The following is a 24,660-nucleotide window of genomic DNA, read 5'->3' on the forward strand; positions in this document are numbered from 1 at the left end:
ATTCTAAACACACAAGAGCCAATACAAACATTGTTGCACCGGATGGTCTTTTTACTACCAAGGAAGCCCCTTTAACCAAGGTTTTCATTAGAGACTGCACTTAAAATTTCGAATTGGTCTTCTAAACCTTTAAACACAGTTGGTCAAGCCTGGGGTCCCTTTATGAGTACCAACCTGAACACTTCAGGGTCTTGTGCAAAATGGCAGAAAGGACTGAAATGATGGAGCTAAGCAACACTTTAGCCCAAATGAATATCAAAGAGCAGTACAAGCTCTTAGGGTTCCTTATGCACTAACCCCAGAGGATTCTCAAGAGCCCGATAACTCAGTAGGGGCCTGTACCCCTCAAATTGCAGCTAGAAATGCCCAATCTTGTTAAGACACTGTTGTAATTGTCCCTTCAACATTGACAGAAAGCCATTCACAACTAGGTAGGACTCTTGCCTTCAGCTAGGCTGCTATTTCTAGGATATTCATGCAGTCTTCATTTGTGTACACTTGCCTGCAGAGATCGTACCACCAAGCCAGTGCATCTCCTCAACCAGTTAATCAGGAACAGGAAAAGCAGCTACAGCTGTTCTCCTAAAGAAAGTTACAACCCCTGTTGGGCCATACATGTGCTAACTATCACACAATAGTTCAGTGAACATTTCGTTTTGTGTTACCACCTTTGGTAAAAGAGTAGGAGGGCATCTGTAAAAGAGTTGTCCCCCCACCCCTGATCAGTAGGAATGTGCCTTCTATAGAATGCACTCTCAGACATCTCCATGAAGCAAATTTGTTTAGTAGCAGTTCTGTTCATTGACTGAAGGCATTCTAGAAAAATACCACAGACCACACTAACATGGGTGGCATGAGCAAGCCTGCTATAAGGATCCGGTTTGACACTGAAAGGTGACTAGATGAGCTACTGGGGAAAAAAACATTTTTAAATGGCCCAAAACAATGGTTTGTGCCAAATTGCAGTGATCTCACCACCTCCTCTTCCATCCATGATTAAGAAGACTTATGTTGTGTTGTCGGCAGAGTCTTTGACCCCTGAATGAATGAAAAAGTGCCTATGGCCAAAAATAAAACAAATGCACAAAAAAGTCTTATTCACAGGATATCGATAGGGATTTTCAACTTTCACAGGCCTCTTGTCTCTTCAGAGCTGTGCTTCACCTGAACACTAAGGAGTCATTCGCAAATAACTTGGGATCCTTCTTGCTGAAAAGAACCCAGTCTATCATTTGCTTGCATTCACCAGGCAAGCTCTTCTGTGACCTGACCTTTCAAAGAAGTCGGCAAATTAGACTTCTGATAATTATGCAACAAACGTCTGTTTCTCAGTGGCATAAGATACCATGACATGTTTTATAATCCAATATTACATGAGTTCAAGAACTGAAGAGGCATGAATTCTCATTTATGTGCCAATTCCCTTTAACCTTATAGACAACCCACCCCTCCCCCAGCTATTTTGCTGGACTGAAGGATTTTACACTTTTACTCCTGAGCAAGTGGGACTTTTTCCTCACTCTCTCATGTGTTTTTTGTGACTAGGTGTTTGTGTTTTACTGTTTAATGGAGTCTGGAAACTACAAATGCATCTGCTTTTTGCATTGTGACACACAGCACCTTTTGTGCAGTGCCCCTGAGAAGCCTCTCAATGTTCAACTACCTTTTCTTGGGTGAACTTCCCATAAATAGTAAGATGACTTTCGTCTTACTTAACATTTCTTTTGTGGGTCCAGCACACAACACCCTAGGTGGAGTACTGGTGGAGGTGGGGGGTGGTTACATACTAACTCCTTTATCCCTCTACTCATTTAACATTATGTTATACTAACTTGAATGGCTGGTGGCAGCGGTTTCTTGTATACTACCTTTGTGCCATGTATCTGCAGGCTGATTTCTCAGCTGCAGTACAGCACCCAACAGAGACCATTTTCCCAAAATAGACCCAGTCTTGTTTTGCCATTTGTCACTTCGTTCAATCTGGGTTTTTACTCTGTCATTTCAATCAGGTTTGAGTCCTTTGTGCATTTTGCCTTTGGTGGGCTACAGTCCTGAAGCCCGCCCAGGTTCCAGCATCTGGAAAGGCAGGAAGTGAGGGAGGGTCCCGAAACTTCCCAGTCCTTTGTCTGTAGGTGTGCCTGAGTGAAACCAGTTCGGATTGGCTGACTGGCTGTCCGGCAGGACAGCCATCCTGCTGGGTGATTGACTGCCTAAGGCTGTGAATGAACGGGAACTTGCTTCAAAGGCAAAGTTTTTAGTACTAGAGGCAGAGTCGACCACTGGAGGACAACATCCGACGATGTGAAGAGATGCCAGAAGCACCCTTCTGGACCGCGAAGTGCCCGGTGAAGCCCTGCAGCTGTGCTGACCCCGGTTTCGTTTAGACTGGGAAGACTTCCACCATTGGGCTGGTGGGACCAACTAGCCTTGAGACAAGCTTCATTTTGGTGCAACCCCAACTTGCTGTGACTTTCCAAGGCAGCAGAATCTCAATGCCCAGCGACCCCTGACCTTCATCGAGTGCATTGTCTTCAGAAGTGCGTATCCGACCAAAACGTTGTGGGACATCCTCACCAGAGTCTTGGACCGAGGGATCAAGTAACTTCCAACCAGAGCTATTTGTTCTTCTTTGCCGCTCAGGAAATGGCACCAAAACCACAAAAGGCTGCTGAATCAAGGAGAATCCATTGCTGCCGAGTCCCTCTCTCGAGTGCTGCAGCAAAAGCCCACTAGACGTCCCCCCTTTCGTCACCACGACCAACAACCAGGAACAAGAGTCTGCTACATTACAGCAGGAAGGCATCCAGCTGGAACCAATTCTTCAATTCCCAGGTACTGTGGGGCTTGGGGTACAGCTACCTTTAGCCAATTGTGGTGCTTCCTAGCTTGGGGAGTACCATTTAAAACCCTTTTGAGTTGACCTTGCACTGGTCTCCCAGCATGTGCTTCAAGGTGGCTCCTCTTGAGCTTCTGTGATTTTTTTACTGGACTATTTTAAAACATTGTTCTAAGAAGAGTTAATCAGACTTTTGAACTGGCCCATTGACTTTGGCTGTCCTAGCTCCCTAAAGGCCCTCTTCTGACCTATTGGCTTTGGCAGTGCTTGTTCCCTTACAGGTTTTAATTGCTGAACACTATTATTGCTGGGATAAAAGACTGCCAACATCCCTCTGGGAGAACTACAAAGAATGCAACTGTCCCGGAGGATAGCTCAGCGGCAACGTGCACGCCTTGGAAACTAGACAACACGGAGCAACACAGGTTTGATTCCAGGGTCCGCGCTTAGAAACCTCTGGGTGTTTAAGCGCATTATAAATACGTAACTAAGAGGGAAAAAAAAAAAAACAATTCCGAACTAAAAAAAACAAAAACAATTCCTGTAACAGTGCCTTGATGCCAGCGGGCTGTGTGAGCACTTTTAAAATGCAAAATAAATAAATGTTCTGATCTGACTAACATTTTCCTCCTTAAAACTCAATACTGTAATGGTGATCACAAATGGGTGTTATTACAGACCTCAATTGACGTCACTCAGTGTGCTGGAATATGTATAACATAAGAATAGTTTACTCACGTACTTTATTGCTTTTGTTGAACTGAATCCGAACTTTGAGATCAACGTTACTATTAGTTTCTGCTTTTTAAAGATTGTCCAAGTATCCTTGTGTAGATATAAATAAATATGCATACTATAACTAAGTGTGCCAGTGTTTACTTGGATACCTGTATTTACTAATTTCATTGTACAACTCCACAGCTCACATTGTTATACCGTAAATGAAAATCACAGAGCCCAAATTATATGAATAGTGTGTTGGCCAGAAGCAAATCGCATCATGTGACAAACATTGCAAACTGTGAAACCTGAATGTGACCATTGGGAGTCCGTTTTGTAAATGCCGGCCATTTTTGTTTTTGTAACGCTTTGCAAATATATTCTATGCTTCAAATTTACATAGTGCGAGGCCACAGCTTGAACTCGGAAATGCTAACGTAGACAGGAATGTAGAGCCGTACAGAAACACATTGTTTTCCTCTCATGGAGGCCTTGAAGCTGTGCACAGAAATGCGCCTAATCAGTAGCCCTAGAGCCGGTTTGTCTTCCAAGCGCTGTTGTAGAAGGCAGTTAAATGTGAATTATATGCAACTAACGGTGCTCCTTCACAGAGGATGGTATTTTCTCTGCCTCAGAACTGTCTGACCCTTAGCTCATGAGCCGCAGCGAACAGATAACGTTGGTTGGAATGTCTCCCTGCTAGAACATGATATCCTCCCCTGCGCCAGTGCCCCGTGTTCCCCATAACAGAAAACTCTCTCTGCAGCCTTTGCTAGAATACTAGTTACATGCATAGCTGTCAATTACTAAACCCTAGCTTGTTCGTCATGTATAAGGGCAGGCCGCATGACATTGTAAAGGATGATGTAATATATAACTGCTTTGGCGCTGCTAGCTCTGTCCGGCAACACACGTCATGAGGCGTTGAGACCCAGTCGGCCGACTGAGATACTTTATGAATAAACCAGACTTGTTTGGAATGCGAACCTTACGACTGGCGTGTCATTTAGTATATGGTTATTGTGCCTTTATTCCATATATAGTCTAACAACATTACCCCTCTTAAGTTAAGCATGGCTGCTCAGTCACACTACCAGCTTGTGTATTACAGGCCTATATTAAAAGGTGGGTTACCTAATGCCAAGAGAAGTCTTGTATAGTCCCACACCAGTTGGACACTACAAATTCTTACCCAACAGTTCCACAAAATACTAATCTACCTCAGTGGATAAGTTACAATCAGCATTTTTGTCTTTAAATGTACAGAAGACACAACGAAAATTACTACTGTTGCATGTATGCAGTAGAACAAATTACATACCTCGCAGTAACTATCTTTCTGATGGATGTTCCTCTCATGGAATCCTCACCTATGATAGTTTATCTCCAGCATGGCTGAAGTTCTAAACCTTTTATCGTCTCCAAGTGAGCACAGCATGACTCTGCGTCTTCTCCGCTCAAAGCCTCTATGTGCCCCACATGGTCATGTCCTACGGGCTACTATATCTAGATCAACGGTTCTGCTTTTTCAGCAAGTCTATCAATATAGAATCTTCAGATAGTTCTTGGCTATCTCTCATAACAGTTCTTTCAGCTCACTTAGCAGGCTTTTCCACGCCCTTACCCTTCTCTTGGCTTTTCAAGTCCCTCTTTACATATGCTCCGATACCTTGAGATTCCCTTCACTCTGTCCTTCTCATATGTACTTGAAAGTCTCTATGACACCCAACTTGTGTTTTGAGTATTATAAACAGTCCTCTTTAGCACAGCTCATAATCCTCTGATCACTTGGCTTTTCTCAGGGACGAGTATGCCGAATCTAGTAATGATTCTCGCTCTTCTCATTACTTTTGAGTGCCGAATTATAATTATTCATTTATAACCCGCTAATACCAACATGTGGTTTCTAAGCACGGGATCGGGATTCAAACCCCTGTTGCGCTGCGTTGTCTTGCGTCCAAGAGAAATAAGTTTCCCCCTGAGCTATCCATCCTCACCTAATCTCACTGGCATGAGTATGATGGGTCCAGTAGTTTTTCCACTCTTCTCTATTTCCATTTTACTGGCACCAGTGAATGCTGCCCGAGAAGTTTCTCCCTCTACTTGAAAACGTCTTGTGCCAGTGGGATGAGTAAGATTACTCCAATCGTTCTATGTTTTTCCTCACTGACCATTAGGACTATGCCAATTGTAATAACCACCTCTCTCCCCGGGTCTCCCGCTCACCCAGTTACCTTCCTTGTAGTAGGGCTGAGTCACTAGGTCAGCGTTCACCTCCTTCGTTTCTCTTCCTCTGTTCAGGATGGCTCTTGCGCTCTGTTCACATTCCTCTACCAGCACCTTCCAGCATGCTTCTGGGCAAGTGGTCTCTGCTTTGGTTAGGGGTTTATCGCTCTCCCCAGTCCGGCCACCACTCCCTCATGCATCCCTCCGGGAAAAGGATTCAACTTTGCAGGCTCTCTCTAGCCTGCTTGTTTAACAGGGCACCTCTAGAACCGGTCCTCTGCCGCTTCTTTCCAGCTTCGGAAGCAGCCTTTCCCAGTGTTCACCAGCGTCACTCCAGCAGCAGGTTCGAAACTCCCGGGTCTCTCTGACGTGCTCCGTCTCCTCCCACGGTTGGATTGCTGAGTGTGTGGGGAAGGTTGTATACAAATTGTTCATTTTACAACTGTTCGAATTACAATTGACCTTTTCACAATTGACCGAATTGTGAAGGTAAATTGTAACATATATGCGGGGGGAAACCCCATGCAACCCCCCCACCGAAACAAAAACCGTTATATATATATATATGGTCTATTGTGAAAAGGTGAATTGTGACCCTTTAGAATCGGTCAATTGTTCGTTCGAACAATTGTAAACGAACAATTTGGTGTATACCGTGGGGAAGAGAGCTCCTCATCGGAACAGGAGCCCTTGTCCCTGGGGTGTCTCCGGGTGAGGTCCTGATTGCCTCTACCCCCTAGGGAGGTAATCGTGTAGCAGGCTGACCTTCCTAGCCTCATAAGGAAAGGCTCTGCACTGGGGAGAAGTGACGTAATCCTACGATTTATCAGAAAGCACGAACTGGAGCGGTGGAAACTGACTGCACAATTCACTGCATAACAGTGGAAATTGTGAAGCAAGAGTCTTGCTCAGGCATCTTTTTCAAAACAGAACTTCTAGGTGCCCCTTTTACAGTGCCAGATATGCAGGCTGGTCTGGGACAAGGTAAACAAAAAACAAACAATGTGAAGCAGAAAGGGTACAGATCACTCTCCCGGCACCACGCCGAGAATTTACACCATCTGCAGGCATAAATGAACTTAGTGGCATTTATTTATTTAAATTCTTAATATCGCTCGGAGGCCTCAAGGCGCACATAAAGGACAAGCAGTAAGACAAATCACAAGACAGTGGAAACAGTGTCACACAAAGCAACAGCTAGAACTAAGGAGACGTAAAGAGAAAGGTTTTCAACTTCTTTTTGAAGTCAACCAGCGAATTGATCTTTTTCAGATTAAGAGAGATGGAGTTCCAGGTCACTGAGGTCATGCCTCAGAGCTGAGAAAAGCACATGCAGGATGTTGTCAGACAAGGATCACTCTTTGTACCTCATCCTCTCAGCAGTCAAGCATGAAGATTCAGGCTGCTACGGTTCAGGTGGAGGACTCGCCCCTCGGACAGGGAGGACAGATACATATTCTTCAGAAGGCGCTAGGGAGTGCAGATTAACATGTCTAGCAACTCTGGGCACCACATTCTCTAAGCCCAGTCCTGAGCAATCATAATCAACATGGGTCCGTTCTCTGAGCCTTGTCCCGAGTAATCAGAATAAACATGGGCCTGAACAGGCCTCACCACCTGAGAACCAGCAGAATAACTGATCATCAGTAACACCTAGTGGAGGTCAAACGTACAGTTGACTGTCAGTGCGTCCACCAGAGATCCATGCCTAGGAAATTCCCTGGAATAAAACAATTCGAACTTCTTGCTCACACTGGATGCTACGAGGTCCACCCGAGTTTCCCAAAGGAAGAAGACCTCATGCTGAACTTCCTGGCAGAGCACCCACTCCCAGAAGACTGAAGACTGACTGCTCATGGCACCTGCAATGACTTTCTCTCTTCCGGCAAGACAAGCAGCATTCAGAAAAATGCCGTTCACAGGAACCAAGAACCAGAGTGACATTACTTCTCTGCACAGATGCAAGGACATCACACCATCTCGCTGTTGAGGTAGTGGATGGCCGATCACCCCCAATTTCAGCAAGTTAATGTGCCTCTGAGATTTTGAGGGAGACCAGGCCGCAACCTTTAAGGGACAAGTCCATAACCACGGTTAGCTGAGGCCAATCTTGCTGATGCGAAACCCCTTTCAACCGATTGTCTTGCAGGGACTGTATAAATAGCATGCACTACGCCCATTGGTTCAGTTCCTCGTCTCCCCATCCCACCACCTCTCATAAGCACAGTTGGTCCATTTGACAACCAGACATTCAATGAGAGGAAGGTGTAATAACACGCAAACTCTTCAGAAAGAAGAAGGGCAGGATGGGAGGGGTGATGAGGAATACATGGGGGAGCATCTGATCGAAAGAACATTACCAGGGGTAAGTAATATGTTCCTCGAATGGATTGTGTGTTCGCACGTATTCCTCATCTTTGATAGGGTTCCATGTCATTTCATCGCAGTATGTTTTTTCGCAGGTTTTTTTTTCCTCGAAAAAACCCATCGATTTTTTTAAAAATAATTTTGGGGAGGGGGGGTTCTCTCCTCCCAACCCCCCCCCCCCCCCCCGATTTTATTAAAAATGGGATGGGTTTTTTCAAAAAAATTCACGGTAAAAAACCCAGCCAAAAAACATCCCGCGACGAAAGGACGTCATACCCTTTGATAGACTCCCATAGCAGTATCATGCAGGAGGTGGGATTAGAGAATGTATTTATCATTGACGCTGTGCAAGACAACTTTCCCAAACCTTGCCTCCTGACCAGATGCAGAATCCAGGCAGTCATTTTTTGTGAAGGTATGAAGAGAAGATCAAGTAGCAGGGTTAGCATCCTTAAAGGACATGAATGCAGAGGCTCAAATGGAGCATCCACAAGAAATTTGATTACAAGGTTCAGATCGCAGATGGGAACAATGAACAGAACAGGAGGGAAAACATTAGCTAATCCCTTCAGAAATTGGATCACGGGGGGGGGGGGGGAGACAGGGGAGAGGGGGGCGTGGCCAACCGCCGAACGATGCGGACGTGAGCCGCCATTGCTCTTGAGCCACGAGCCAGATGCTGAGCTAAATCCTGCGAAAATAGCCAGTGTGGACTGTTCAAAACTGCACATATAGTTGTCCGAACACGGGCGGCATCGATTCCTGCAGGAGCGGAGCGGATCCGATGCAGATTCCCGAAGATACGGCCACCAGCAATCACGGACTTGGAGCTGCGCCCAGCACCCAAGATGGCCGCCGCTGGCTCGCCGAAAGCAAAGTACGAAGGGAACACAACACACTAACGCGACGCCGGCGGTGATAGAGGAAGCCGCAAACCACGCCTGGATAAGCGGGGATCACCCCCTAGTGCGAGACCCCGACGCTGTTGGTGCCCGAAACTCGAGGAGAGGTCGCTGCTCTAATCACCCAGAGCGCCGCAATGTGACCGGCTTCCCCACCCTGAATGGCGCCTGAGACAAGACTACGACGCCGGTCCGGCTTCCGAGACTGACGGGTCATGGCCGGACTAAACCAACACACCCCTGAGGGTCTGGATCCGCTGTGCCTGCTCGCTGAGATATTGCCACTAAACGGCAACGGAGCTTCAACTGTCAGCAACAACGTGGGCGCTCCGCTCCGTGTAGAGCACCCGCGGACCCTCCTGCGTCCCTGAGATGACAATCCCGCAGCACTGAACACCAACGCGGTAAGGCGAGGAGGGTGGCGGCGCACTGGAACTGGGGAGTGTGATCGGTGCCCTTAACCCCCCCCCTTCTTGGAATAACCATGGACAATAACTTCTGGCTACCGCCCTGTACACAAAGATCTAACGTCTGAAACTGCCTCCACTACCATCTCCGCAACACGAGTGCGGTGGAAAAATGGGGAAGGATAAGCCGAGGAAATCCTCCACGCAAAGTCGAATTGAACAGTACACAACACCACCCGTATCTCACTCTCCTGAACAGCTGCCAATGGCAGAAGCAGCTCCCATGGAAGACGAGATCTCCCTCCGTGACATAATGAGCGCCATTGCTAGCTACAGAACCTCGATGGAGAAAAAAATGGATAGCATAGGTGCAGATGTGTCGCTGCTAAGGCATGACCTACAAAAACTAACTGCACGCACTGGAGAGGCCGAGGCGAGGATCTCGGAAACTGAAGACTCCATACGAGGGGCGAATCGCCAGATGTCCGGCATGCTAGCATGGATTAAGATCCTAGAATCAAGAGTGGATGACAGCGAAGGAAGGTCTCGGCGATATGATATCCGCATACTCGGCCTCCCGGAGAAGGCAGAAGGAGACTGTATGGAATGGTTTCTCGAAGATTGGCTGTTAAATACATACGATGAAAAGGCCTTCTCCAAATTTTTCTCCATAGAACGAGCACATCGCATACCGACTAGGAAGGCCGTACCCGGCGCACCCCCGCGAACAGTCATTGCAAGGTTCCTAAATTATAGGGACAGGGACGCCCTGCTCCAACTGGCAAGATCAAAAGGCACAGTCACATACAATGGATCGAGAATTGCTTTCTTACCTGACTTCACCAGAGAAGAACAGAAGGCACGGCAATCCTTCGATCCACTCAAAAAACGCCTGCAAACGATGGGAGTCAGGTACGGATTGATATTTCCCGCCCAGTTGAAAATGTTTCATAATGGCACCTCTGTCCACTTTACTGACCCCAAGGAGGCTTGGAACTGGGCAGAAAGGCACATAGACGGGGACTGGGGCGCTGAGGGGAGGCAGAGAGGGAACGCGGCAGACCGCATCCTGAACGACCACCGGAAATGGAACCCCAGCTGAACTCGCACATTACGATCCAGCACCAAGCAAACAAATAATTAGTCAAAATATTGTTCCAACAAAAGAAACTGCCGAATGAAGTAAGCTAAGTAGCCCAACCTGGACAATGCAAGCCCGAACCACAGGACACAACAAGACTGGTGACTGATCAGCAACCCCCCATCGAGACAACAAAGAACTCGAAGTACCCTGAGAAGGTGCTCTACAACCAAGCCTCAACTGGTACCCAGTGCGCGGGATCCAGCTACGCCGTGTCTCGCGGGCTTGTGGTACCCCCAGACTGGATAGCCCCGCTAAAGCAAGGCGGACGCATGCTAGTTGAAGTTTAATTGGTTTAGAAGTTGATGTTGGGCCGACAGATGCTTCACTTGGGGGTGGAGTATGGGGAGGGGGAGTTGGAATTGTTAAAAGTTTTTCAACGTTTAGCATACAATGACAATATGAGAATACTACGCGAGGCATATGCTGCAGTAAGATTCGTCCAACTGTCCTCGGCGCAGAGGCGGTCTACGGAATGCACCCAGGAACCGCACACTCAAATATTTGATGGCATCTGCATCGACTCCTAATAACTAACACCTAAAGCTCATAACCTGGAATGTGAATGGCCTGGGATCCAGCATCAAAAGAAGACTAGTGCTGCAATACATGAACAGACACTCCCCGGATATAGCCCTCTTAACCGAAACGCACCTGGCGGGAACCACATGTAAACTGTCCCAGAGATCCAATTACCGCACAGCGATGCATGCTGGTTTCTCCTCTGGGGCGAGAGGAGTGCTGATACTGATCCACAAGAGACTACCGCTTCAAATCAAAAAAGTAATATGTGACACAGGCGGGCGATACATACACCAGCAAGCGTCACTATGGAATCAAACCCTGGCGATAACGGCAATCTACTCCCCACCAGCCCTCCTCAACACCTTGCTAGTTGACATTACCCCTATCCTGGCGACGGGAATGGCAGATACATGTATAATAGGAGGAGACTTCAATGAAGTAATGAACAATGCCTTAGACCGTACACACCTTCGGACCACAAACCCCAACACGGTCACCAGGCTTGCTGCCTTGGCATCCGCACTGGGGCTCCGAGATACGTGGCATGAATTGCATGGAGAAGAACGCGAGTACTCCTTCCATTCAGGAGCGCATGCCTCAATGTCCAGGATAGATTATATCTTTCTTCCATCCCAGACCATTCATAAGGCCTGTAATGCATCCTTCTTTCCAAGAGGCATATCCGATCATTCCCCACTGCTAGTGGAGCTGGAGACGTAGAGACCACGCCCGCCGCCCACCTGGCGTCTCAACTCCTAGTACTTGGGGTTCCCAGAACTACAAGAAAAAATAGAACGGCCACCTCTGATTACTTCCGAGCTGAATGCAGGCTCGAAAGATGACCCCCTCCATCCTGTGGGAAGCGTACAAACCAGTCCTGTGAGGCGAGATCATTTCATGGACCTCCGCCAAGAAGAAGATGCAACGCGAATTGATCATCAACGCCGAAAAAGAAGTTGTGACCAAGGAAGTAGAACATATCTCCAGAGACACCCCCCAGAAACAAGAGCCCTAATGTTGGCACAGAAGAAGTTACATAATCGGTCGCTGGATTGTGCCTCTATATGAAACAGGGGAAAAAGCAAGCAGGATGCTAGCATGGTTGGAAAAACGTGAGGAAGGTCAACGCACAGTAAAAAGCATTGAAACAAGAGAAGCCAGAATAGTCTCCACTGACGCGGAAATAGCAGAATGCTTTGCTGACTTCTATGAAGGACTATGCGCCCCCACCGATAAACCGAATAGCTCCATATTGGACGAGATTGATCTACCCTTCCTCACCATGGAACAAGCTGAATCGCTGAACGGCAAAATAACAGAGGAAGAGATCTCGACAGCCATAGCACAACTCCAGGCCGGAAAAACCCCAGGTCCCAATGGCTTCCCTGTTGACATTTGGAAACACCTGAGCCATTTAGATTTACCTACGCACGAAGACTCCCTATTGAAAGGCATGCTCCCGCCAGACCTCCGAAAAGCCACGGTAATCGTGATTCCAAAAGAAAGCAAACCTCCGGATGAATGCGGCTCCTACTGGCCCATATCACTGATCAATACGGAAGCGAAAATACTGGCCAAGGTGCTGGCGAACAGACTTCAAACGGTCATCACAGAGCTGATCCACCCGGAACAATGTGGCTTCATGCCCCAAAGGTCAACAGAATGAATATCTGTAGGCTGCATTTGGCCTTAAGAGAGAGCTCCCACTCTACAACAATCAGCAGCATTGTTGGCCATAGACTTCGAAAAGGCCTTTGATTCGGTGTACTGGGAGGCATTGTGGGCAATTATGAAGAAAATGTACTTCGGTGAACCATTTATAAAATGGGTCCAGCTTGTGTATAAAGATCCCCTGGCAGAGGTGAAAGTGAATGGTTGGCTCTCGCATGTCTTCCGATTGGGGAAGGGCACCAGGCAAGGATGTCCCCTCTCGGCAATGCTGTTTGCCCTAATAATCGAGCCACTGGCAGTCATTCTGCGGGACACGGACACATGGTCAGGCTTTCGCTGGAACTCAGAGTGGGAAGGCAAGATATCCCTCTATGCGGATGACCTCCTGATATACTTAGGTGACCCGAACAACCTCAGGCCCCATAGTCACTGCTATCCTAAAAAGCTACAGAACCTTTAGCGGCCTCAGGGTGAACTGGCTCAAGTCGATGCTCTTCCCTGTGAAGAGTGTGGACTGTGCAACACCACACGGCTCCCCCTATCAGATTGAGCTCACACGGTTCCGGTATTTAGGCATCATCATCATCACCCCGCCCTCGACACTTATATACCCCAAAACCTATACCCACTAGTGAGGAAATTCGAACAAGAAGTGGTCCACTGGGAGGCACTACCACGGAGACTACTAGGCAGAGCAGCGCTCTTTAAGATGTTAACCATACCCAGATTCCTGTACATCCTTCAAAATGCCCCTCTCCATATCCCCGTGGAAGAATTCCGCAAAATAGATGGAGCAACACGCAGGCTGCTGTGGGGAGGGAAACACCCGAGGATAGCCCTCAAAACCCTGCAACGTTCAGTCTGGGAAGGGGGGATAGGTCTCCCGAACATCCAAGTTTATTACTGGGCGACCCAAATGGCGACAGTCAATGATATTCTGCATGGCAATCCGAAACTCCCGCATATACGAGTGGAAATAAACGCAAGGCAGGATGTGTCCCCGCTCGAAAGTCTCTATGGGAAACAGTGTCGCCCTCCCGAGCGCTCGATAGTGGCACAGACAGCACAAATATGGAAAGAGTCTCAAATATATTGGCTGGGATAATAAAGTCACCCCAGTCCAGCCTATTTGGAATAACGCCATTCTCACAGGCCTCAGTAGACTCCCAAAATGGCCCGCAGCAGTCAATATACACACTCTACAACAGATTTGTGAATAACCAGCTCATTCCATTTGCCGAGATCTCTACTCAATATGCCCTCCCAGTTACCGAACGCTACCACTACGAGCAACTGCACCATGCCCTCTCAGCTCAAAGGGACCAAATGACAGACATGCTGGAATGCACGCCTATAGAGCGAAACATAGTTGTAGACAGGGTAGAAAACAAAGTCACTTCCACCATGTACAATGCCATTTCCGCTTTTGCCACGACAGAACTATCGAGCCTGAAGCTGAAATGGGAAGGAGATGTTGGCCCGATACTTCCCGAAGATTGGATTTCAGCCCTGATGCATCCCAGGGATATAGCAATCTCGGCCAGAATCAGACTTACCAAACTAAAGAACCTCCACAGAATATACTACCCGCGTCTAACACTGTATAACTGGGGGAAAGCAACCAATCCCAAATGTCTGCGCTGTAAACAGGAAGAGGGTACCTTCTACCACATCCTATGGCAGTGCACGCAAATACAATACTTTTGGGGTAAATGTACTGAAAGACTATCGAGGGTCATGGGCCGCCCGATACCTAATGACCCCAAACTTCTCCTCCTAGGTATTGAAGAGGAAGGAGAAATATCCCGCTTCAAAAGACTGTTGCTGTCAACATCCGCAGGGATCGCCAAGCGAAACATTGCACAAATATGGGGATCAGAAATCTGCCCAAGCTATGACCATTGGTCCGCGGACGTAGATGCTGTCAGCCTGATGGAACGTCGAGTATATCAAGCACGGGGCTGCCCTGGCAAGGCGGATAAAATATGGGGAAAATGGGAACAAGTACTATGAACACGCAGTGTTTGGGCGAATGAACTACATTACATAGCCTTGCCATCAAGCCAGGACTTAACACAACGAAATGTCTCTCCAACACCCGGTTGTGAAGCCACGACAATAATGCTGCTAGTTTTGTATATGTGTATCTATTCGTAGTGGATGTGCATGTGCGCCCAGACAGTTCTCAGTTTCCATGCACAATACCCCTTTTCATATGTATGCAAATTATGGTTTAGTGTTATGTTTTATTTTCTTTGTTTTGATTGGATGTTTGTTTTGTATACATGCACAAAAACCCAATAAAACTTGATATTAAAAAAAAGAAATTGGATCACAACAGGAATCTTAAAATGCAATCCCTGTTCTGGCGAGCACTTAAAAATTGATAGTGCTGCCAGGTAACCCTTTGCACTCACAACTTGAAGTCCATGATGGGCTAAATGAAGTAAAGAAAAGCCAGAACCACCGGTGTCACAGGAAAAAGCGTCAACATGCTTAGCTCTGCGCCAGCTGCAAAACTTGTTTAAACGCAGCAGTAAAGAGGCTTTGTTGCTTGGCTTCTAGCTGAAAGCAACACCTCCATTAGAACCTAATCTTTGTATCTGAAACCCTCAGAAACCAGGTGTGGAGGTTCAAAGTCCTGATCTCGGGTGAAGAAAGCAACCTCCCCTCTTGCGTGAGCAGATCCTCTCTTTGGGGAAGACTAATTGGAGGGCAGATGGACATTTCCAGAAGGTCCAGGTACCACATCCTCCTGGCCCGATCTGAAGCAATGAGCATCATGGTCTTCTCGAACTTACTCAGGCTCCTGATGGTGCGAGGATGACGGGGACTGGAGGAAACTCATAGGAGTGGAAAGCCCCAGTCCACTACAAATGCGTCTCCCAGAGCTCCTCTTGGAGGAAATTCCCTAGACTAGAAAAGGCCCCACTTCCTGTTGACAGTGGATGCAAAAAGATCCACTTGAAGGCTTCCCCAAAGGGCTAAAATCTCCAGAAGGACTTCCTGAGCTAATTTTGTTTCAGCAAGATGACAACCTGATACTACCTTTGAAAGAAGGGTGGGGCGGACTCTCAAACCACCCTTTTCTTGAAAAAGGTGGTAAAAGGCAGCTTACACAAAAAAGCATGACATTTACTGAATCTACGTGCCGATGTGATGGCAGTTCGGAAAACCGATGCAAGAGTTAACAGTTTCAGAGGACAGGAATGTAGCCTACATAAGGTACTTGAGTACTACGTTTAAGTTCCAAACAGGAACAATAAAAAGGGACTGGAGTGAACACATTAGTGAGCCCTTTAAAGAATTGGACTATGATAGGGATCTTGAAATGGGATCCCTGCTCTGGCACGTGCTTATAAATGGAGAGCGCCTACCGGTACCATTTTACAATGCCAACCTGGAGTCCCTGGTTGGCCAAATGAAGAAAAAAGTATAACACCATCGCACTTCCTGTTGACACTGGATGTGAACAGATCCACTTGAAGGGTTCCCCAAAGGGTGAAGATCATTTGAAGGACTTCCTGAGCTAGTTCCCACTCACAGGAGACTGTCGTCTGCCGCTGTGTTCTCTTCTCTGGCAAGGTGAACGGCCGAGCGAGAGTGTGTCCTTCCGGCACTGCCCAGAACCAGAGCTGCATTGATTCTGCACAGTGGTAGTGACCCTACACCTCTTGCTGAGGTAATACATGGCCACTGTGTTGTCCGTAATTATCAGGAAATTCTTTCCCAGTACAGAGGGCAGAAAAGCCTTCAGCTCTAGTCTGATGGCCCTCTGCTCCAAAATGTTGATGCAGTTTGGACTTGGATAGCGACCAATGACCACTGATGGTCAAATCGTTGGCGTGGGCTCACCAATCCATGAGGGAGGCATCCGTAACAACGGTTATCCCCAGCCATGGTTACCAGAAAGGTTCACCTTTCAGCACATTCTCCATGCAGGCCCATCCCATCACAGAAGATCCTCAGCGCCTTGCTCGGGACCTGAAGGTCAGTCATTCTGCCATAGAACTGAGACCACTGGGACCGGAAGGCCCATTGAAGCAAGATGGCGGCCTGGCAAGTTGGCAGCCTTTGAACGACACTCTGTGCCCTTCCCTTACATACCGTATTGGTTTGGTGGAGTTAGCGTTTGAGGGACAAGAGGCGGTGGATTTGGGGAGAATGAAGGGTAAGGCATCCACAGACCCACTTTCACGTTGCTGACAAGCCTGGTTGTCCCACACAGGGACGAAGCTGCAGAGGGCTGAAGGAGTGAGAAATGGAGCAAAAGTAGGGAAGGGAGTGAGGTGGAGCAGTGGAGTCAGCTGCTCTCTCCGGAAATTTGTGGAGGACGAACCAGGGCAAGGAGCCTTGCCATCAGGGGGGTGCTCCTGGAGTTGGCGATGTCACCGGCTGTGCTAACTGTCCCTGTGGCGTGAGGTGGGGGTGGGGCACCCAAGCCCTACCGGGGCTGTTGAAAATTTCCTGCACCCCCAGCGATCGAACAGGCTCCTCTGTGATACAAAGTACTGGCGAGTGGTCTGGTAGCATCGGGAGCCTTGAGGGCATCAAGACGTGATAGGAAGGAGCTGCAGAGGTCAACACGCTCCCCGAGGGTCGGCTATGTGAGGCCGAGCAAACCGTCTCACAGAAGGCAGAAGGTGAGGGGGTGGGAGCCCCTTCTGAGACATCCATATGGAGGACTAATCCTGCAACAAGTACCCCATCAATTGGCCCAGACCGAAGGAGGATTTTTCCAGTTTCTTTCCCTAAGACCTTATCAAGTACACCAGTGTCTCCTCCCAAACCGATCCATAGTTCAATGCAGTCACCACCAAAGCATGGTTTAATTAATGCTCAGTGGGTTAAGAAGCAGAGTCGCGAAAGACCACCTGGCCCATCAACAGCTATCTCATGCAAAAAAAAAAAAAAAAAGTAAAAGATCATGAGATATTTAGAATAAGAAAACCAGGCTTTAGACCAGGAAGGAAGACTGGGACTCTGACGTTGTGGGTCAAGTGTCCGCTACCCCATGATGGCGGATGACTATTCCACTTACCCCGGAGAGGGTGCAAGTGATCAGGCGTGGCCAGCAGCGCAAGCGCGCACACAGATAGTAGAGAACAGGGAGAGAGGAGCGGCACAGACGGTGCAGGTAATCAGTTTATCTAGGGTGAGGGAGTGTGAGTTAGTTGGATACAGCTTGGCAGAAGCAGTTCGGGGGGAGGGAGGGCAACATACAGCTGAGGGACGGTAGCCACTTAAGGAGCAGTTGCTGCACTATTGGTCCCACGTCATTTGAGGTACAGAACAGGTTCGGAAGAAGATATTGCTGTGCATCCTTTCTGTTGACAGGCCAGTCTCTCAGTGGAGATTCCCCCGCAAAGAGTTTTGAAGAGGGCCCTGGCACCTAGTACTCAGAATAGCGTTTCTTCTGAACTTAGCAGGCTGCAGGCACAGCGAAGTGGCCCCAATGGTGGAGGGCTCCTGATGGTACACACCACTTCTGAATGCTTTGGGAGCCCTGCTACCGTACGCATATAAAAAGAGGGTCTCTCCTTGTTCAAGATACCCACCCTGTTTTTCAGCGACCTGGGACGTCTTTCACCTGACTTGTCTGCAACTGTCTACTAGGCAGCCTCGAGAGTTTGTTGTGCACTGTGCAGTTTCTCTGTGCTTTGTGCAGTTTCTCAGTGTCTCTCTGTCTTTTCATCTCTCTGCCCTCGTCATCCATGGTGCTCTCCATCTCTCCTATATACTCTACTACTCTATCACCTACCCTACCTCTCTCTCAAGGGAAGGAAAAAGTTCACAAAGATCTCCTTGTCTCGAATGCAGGCCTTCCCATTGCTGAGACCTATGTCAATGGTTCTTCCAGGCAGACTGTCACAGACATCCTCTTTGTCGCTCCCCCTCCAGGTCTATAGACACCCCATATAGTCACTGTCCTCAACCCTTACTCTTTGTCGCCCATTAATGGTGGCAACAGATGGGAAGTACTCTTGGCAGGCTTCTCATCTTTTAGGTGCATCATTAATGTCTATCAGAATGGCACTGTCATGGGCCAGGCCTCTCAGCCCAACCTCCTGCACTGTGATAGGCGTCTTCTGCCTCTAATCAACTTCCTCCCCTCTCCTGCCACTCTTCCGTCTGCCACTCCTCTAGAGCCATCGCCACTGCGAATGGGCATACCACATCCCTATACCCCTCCCTTCAAAGGTGGCAACCAGCTTCACGTCGCTACCGTCAACTCTCGCTCTGCTGTTAAACACTCCTCCGATATCTGCCTCCTTCTTGAAGACTATGACCTAGACATTCTTGCCGTCACTGAGATGGGTTTCACAGCCAGCTCAGTCACTGCTCTTGACACACTCCTCCCCTGAGGGCTACAAGATCCTCTCTAATCCCAGACCTAAACAGTCTGGAGGCAGAGTAGCCTTGATCTTCCCTGAATTTGTCCCTGTTACTATCATTCCCACTCAGCACTACTCTTCCTTTTAATGCCTTGTCTGCAGGCTTGGAGTGTCTCCAACCCTCTTGTTGATTCTTGCCACCATCCACAGGATTCCTGGTTCAGTTTCCCTTTTGCTCTCGGAGTAGTCTGACCTCACCTCCTCCCTTCTAGCCTCCACCTCCAAGTTTCTCCTCCTCGGCGGCTTCAATATTCACCTTGACTCATGATTCAGCCACTGCACTGTTCTGCAATCTGACTTTCTTTCACTCACCATTCATCCCTCCGGTCCGACGCACTCAGCCGGACAGACCTTTGATGCTCTCCTTTCAGCAGACATCCCATCTCCAACACCCTCACTACACCTCTCTCCTGATCTGGCCATGCTCTCCTGTACTCTCACCTGGATCTCTTGCCGCCTCCGGCTATGCCCTTGCCTGCACTGCCAGATTCCTTCTCGGTCATGAAGCAAGTGTCAGTTGCTGCTTTTGCCGCCATTTTTATTTCTGCCTCCCCACTCCCACTCCTGCCACACTGACTGTGCCCTTGATAATCTTCACCTCTCCATCACCAATACCCCGGACATCCTTGCATCTGCCATGAGGATGCGCATGAAGCCTGCCTCCAAGCGCAATACCTTGGAAGACTCCAACCTAGCCTTTCTGAAACCAAGGGCAGAGTTGCTGAACGGAAGTGGCTGGCACCAGGCACATCCCCCGACAGACTTGCCTGCCACCTAGTCCAAAGGCAATACAGACTCTCCAACTCAAAGTAGAGGGCCCATATCCAAGACCTGCATCTCTGGAGCCACCAACACTGGCAAACTATTCAAAATCTGCAAGGAACTACTGTAGTCTGCACTTCTCCCCTCCAATCCTGCATCCTCTGTACGTCACAGGCCTTCAACTTCTTAACCTTAACTCATGACATCCTGTCCTCACTCTCCTCTACTACCCTCCCTCAAAAAGCCCTTGCCCGCCCCTCTGCCCCCCCCCCTTCCACTTTTCTTTCTTACCCAAAACACCGGATGAGGTCTCTAGACAAGTCCTCTAAGAAATTCTCCTCTAAACAGGTGCTCCCCTGCTCCTCCAGAACTATCAAAGACAACATTTCCTCCCTTGTGCCAGCCTTGGTCGATTTCTGTAATCACTCCTTTGCCACCGACTCCTTCCTGCCAGCCCTCGATCACTCCCTGGAGCATCCTCTTCTCAAAAAGCCCTCTGCCAACCCCTCCTGCCTGGCTAAATACCGCTCTATCTCCATTAACCCCTTCCTGGGAAAACACCTGGAGAAGCTGGTCATCTCCCAACTGATCAAACACATCGAATCTGCTGGTTGTCTCCACAACCATCAGTATGGCTTCAGAGCAGCCAGAGAGGCACAAAAACTGCTCTACTGAACCGCTGTGAAGACTTGCTCTCAAATCTAGAGTCAGACTCTACATCCGTTATTATCCTTCTGAATCTTTCCTCTGCCTTTGACACTGTAAATCATGCCAATCTGATAAATCTGCTCCGTGACAACCAAGGCATCATGGGCCTGGCATTGGACTGGTTAACGTCTTTACTCTCCGACTGATCTTCCCAGGCTAAACTGGGCCTTTTTCTCTCCCCAATCACAATCTGCACCTGTGGCGTGTCTCAAGGTTCTCACCTCTCGCCATGGCTCTTCAACATCTACCTTGCTCCTCTGGCCTACCTGATCTCCTTCTCTTGTCACCTCTACGGTTCTGCAGATGAGTTCTCCTTCAGGTTTTCCTATACTTCCTCCCCTCTCATCCCTCACTATCTTGACTGCTATTCAGGCATGGTGTGCTGTCAATGATCTCTGCATTAATGTTATGTTATGTTACTAAGCATTTATATAGCGCTTTATATATCATTGGTATGACCTCAAAGCGCTTGTAGGTTGAACGCCCTCAGGAACTGTAGTTCAGGTCAGGAGAGAGCGAGAGATAGTGTCCTATGGTGCTTGGGTGCACCGGATATGTGTGCAGCTGGTGTAGTTGTTGGATGATGGCTGCTTCCTAGCGATAGGTGTGGTGCTGAAGATATCAGTTGGAAGTGTGCAGTCTGGTGGGTGGACACCCAGACCGGGTTCTGGCTGCGTTAGGCCTGAGGAACGCCTATGTGAACAGCTAGGCCGGAATGTGCTCAGCTCACTGCGTTTTATTAGGATGATGAGGTGTTCATGGGGTTGTGCTCGTATGTGAACAGCTAGGACCAATTATAAGGGGTATAGCTGTGTTCTAGTTGAATGATGGTGTATAGTAGAGAGTAAGCGTAGTGGTGTGGTATGGTGGTTATCTGTAAAGGCACCTGAGACCAGGTACGTGAACAGGACGGTGGGGACATACGGATATATAGCAACAGGGGTCGATACAGGTATATATGGGGGAGACATTTATATATGGGGATACAGCTATATAGCATATATATATATATATATATATATATGATACATTACTCACCGTAATCGTATTTCTGATGCTTGTATCTGCTTAGATTCACATGCTGTGCATAGGCCGACATCTAGTGGAAGCTGGGGAGTGTTACAGTTTGTTTTTCGAAACTCGAAAATGGGCGTCCACACAGGGCGTGGCAGTAATACTATCCCTAGTGTGACGTCTACTGTACCCAAGATCCCTCACGCGTCTAGGATCCTCAGATTGTATTTTTTCTGACATGAGGTAGCATGAGGAGTAGCCTGAGTACAGATAATCCAAGCAGATAGATAGAAAGGTAAGACTACAAGCAACCATGCGCCTTCTCTCAGAGGGGAGGAAGGGTGGGTCGCATGTGAATCTAAGCAGATACAAGCATCAGAAATACGATTACGGTGAGTAATGTATCCCTTCTGAGGCTTGTGGAATCTGCTTAGATCACATGCTGTGCATAGATTAGCGAGCAGTACCTGAAGAAGGAGGTGGGATGTGAGAAGGGTCATGAGCAAATAAGTGTCTTAGAACCGCTTGTCCCACTTGTGTATCTGCCTTGGAATGGGTGTCAATGCAGTAATGCTGAGTAAAAGTGTGAATAGAGCTCCAAGTAGCTGCTTTGCAAATGGTGTCAAGGGGTACATTTGCAATGAAAGCCAGAGTGGCCCCAATGCCTCTAGTAGAGTGGGCTCTTGGCGTGAAAGGCAGAGTTCTTTCAGAGAGTGAGTAACACAGCTGGATACAGTTAATAATCCACTTCGAGATGGCACCTTTAGAGACGCGATCCCCCTCTCTGCCTGTAGCTACGGAGACAAACAGTTAATCTGTTTTTCTTAGCGGTCTGGTTTTATTTACATAGTAGAGGACCGCCCTACGCACATCTAGGGTGTGTAGTTTCACCTCAACCGAACTTTGAGGGTCCTGGAAGAAAGCCGGAAGCTCGATGGACTGGTTTGCATGGAATTTTGATATAAACTTAGGTGAGAACCTAGGGTGTGTGTGTAAAACCAGTTTGTCTTTATGGACAGTAAAGAAGGGATCCTGCACTGACAGTGCCTGAATTTCACTGACCCTTCTTATAGAAGTAATAGCTACTAAGAAGGCCGTTTTATAAGTCAGGTGTTTGAGACTGCTTTTATGCATGGCCTCGAAAGGGGTCCCATGAGCTTGGCTAGAACCACATTAAGGTCCCACCCTGGTGGTGGGTTTGAAATAGGAGGGTGAAGTCTCTTTACTCCTTCCATGAAGGCTTTAACTACTGGTACTTTCCACCATGAGACCTTGCTATGGGAAGTGGTGTATGCCGACAGGGCTGCCAGGTATACTTTCAGTGAGTTAAAAACCAATCCTGCATCTAGCGGGTGGAGCATGTATGTAACTATAGTGGAAGGAGTGCAATCAACAGGGTTGATTGGTCTACTCTGGCACCAGATAACGAACCTCTTCCACCTGTCAAAGTAACAGTGCCTTGTGTTTGGTTTCCTAGATTCCTTTAGGATGTCCATACACCTCTGTGGTAAATTGAGATGTCCAAACTCTATGACCTTAGGAGACATGCTGCCAGGTTCATTGAGTTGGGTTGCTGGTGCACTGTTTGACCTTGGTGCTGGGACAGTAGGTTGTACCAGGCTGGAAGTTTGATGGGCTCGCACACCACCATCTTGCATAGGTGTGGGAACCACGGTTGTCTTGCCCACATGGGAGCAACTAGGACGAGCGTCATCGACTCTGTTCATCTTGTTCACCACTTTCCTGATGAGAGGAGTTGGTGGAAAAGCGTACGCAAACATCCCTGACCAGTTCATCCACACAGCGTTCCCCTGGGAGTCTGGTTGGGGGAACCTGGATGCAAATCCTGGGCATGGTCTGTTTTCGCTTGTGGCAAATAAGTCTATAGTGGGGAAACCCCACCGAGAGAAGATATCTTCTACGACCTCTCTGTGTAGAACCCATTCGTGTTCCTCTGGGAGGGAGTCTCTGCTCAGAGCATCCGCTAGGGAATTGAGCTCCCCTGGAACATGTTGTGATGACAGGAAGATGTTCCGTCTGAGTGCCCATATCCAGACTTTCTGGGCAAGCTTGGACAGATTTGGCGTGCGAGTCCCTCCTTGCTTGTTCAGGTAGAACATGGCTGTTGTGCTGTCCGTCCGGATTTGCACTGACAGGTGTAGTAGGTGGGGCTCGAACGCTTGAAGCGCTCTGAATACTGCCAGAAGCTCTAGCAGGTTGATGTGGTTCTTGGCCACTGAGGGAGACCAGAGCTCCTGAGCTGTGTGGTGGAGATGGTGAGCTCCCCACCCCGTCAGACATGCATCGGTAGTGACTACTGCCTGTACTTCGGGATCATAAAAGGGTTTCCCCTGTGCGAGATTCTCTCTTGTCCACCAGTGAAGGCTTTGTACTAGTGTTGGCGAAACGACCACTAGATGGTCCCACTGATCACTTGCCTGAGACCACTGTTTCGCCAACCATTCCTGCATGGGACGCATGCGCAGGCGCGCGTGGGGGACCAGGTAAATACACAACGCCATCATGCCCAGTAAACGCATTGCTTTGCGTACCGTTATTTGGCGACCGGACTGATAATGCGGAATTTGCAGTAGTATATTCCAAATTCTTTCCTCTGAAGGAAAGGTCAACCCCTCGAGTATCTAGGATAGCTCCTAGGAACTGTTTGGAGGTGCTTGGCACCAGGCTTGACTTTTTCTCGTTGATTGAGAAGCCTAACTCGTGGAGGAGGTCGATAGTCCTTTGAATGTTCGTTCTGCAAATTACTGGGGTTTCCCCCGTTATGAGCCAGTCGTTCAGATAAGGGTACACCGGGATTGCCTCCCTGCGTAGGTGTGCAGCCGCCACAGCCAGTACCTTGGTGAATACCGTTGGTGCTGAAGCTATCCCGAAGGGCAGTACCTTGAATTGGCAGTGTCGACTGGCCACCTTGAAGCGCAAGTACCTTCTGTGCGCTGGGAACATGGAAATATGAAAATAAGCATCT

At 48.3% G+C, this 24,660-nt stretch overlaps 1 protein-coding gene across 1 annotated transcript in view; it reads right to left on the minus strand.

Annotated features, from left to right (window-relative positions):
* KPNA1 (karyopherin subunit alpha 1) overlaps positions 1-24,660 on the minus strand; it is a 1,070,482-nt gene that overhangs the window by 358,128 nt on the left and 687,694 nt on the right. The gene's annotated exons all lie outside the window — the stretch shown is intronic.

Source organism: Ambystoma mexicanum, chromosome 7p, assembly GCF_040938575.1.
Source record: "Ambystoma mexicanum isolate Mex_15411 chromosome 7p, UKY_AmexF1_1, whole genome shotgun sequence".
NCBI lineage: Eukaryota > Metazoa > Chordata > Amphibia > Caudata > Ambystomatidae > Ambystoma > Ambystoma mexicanum.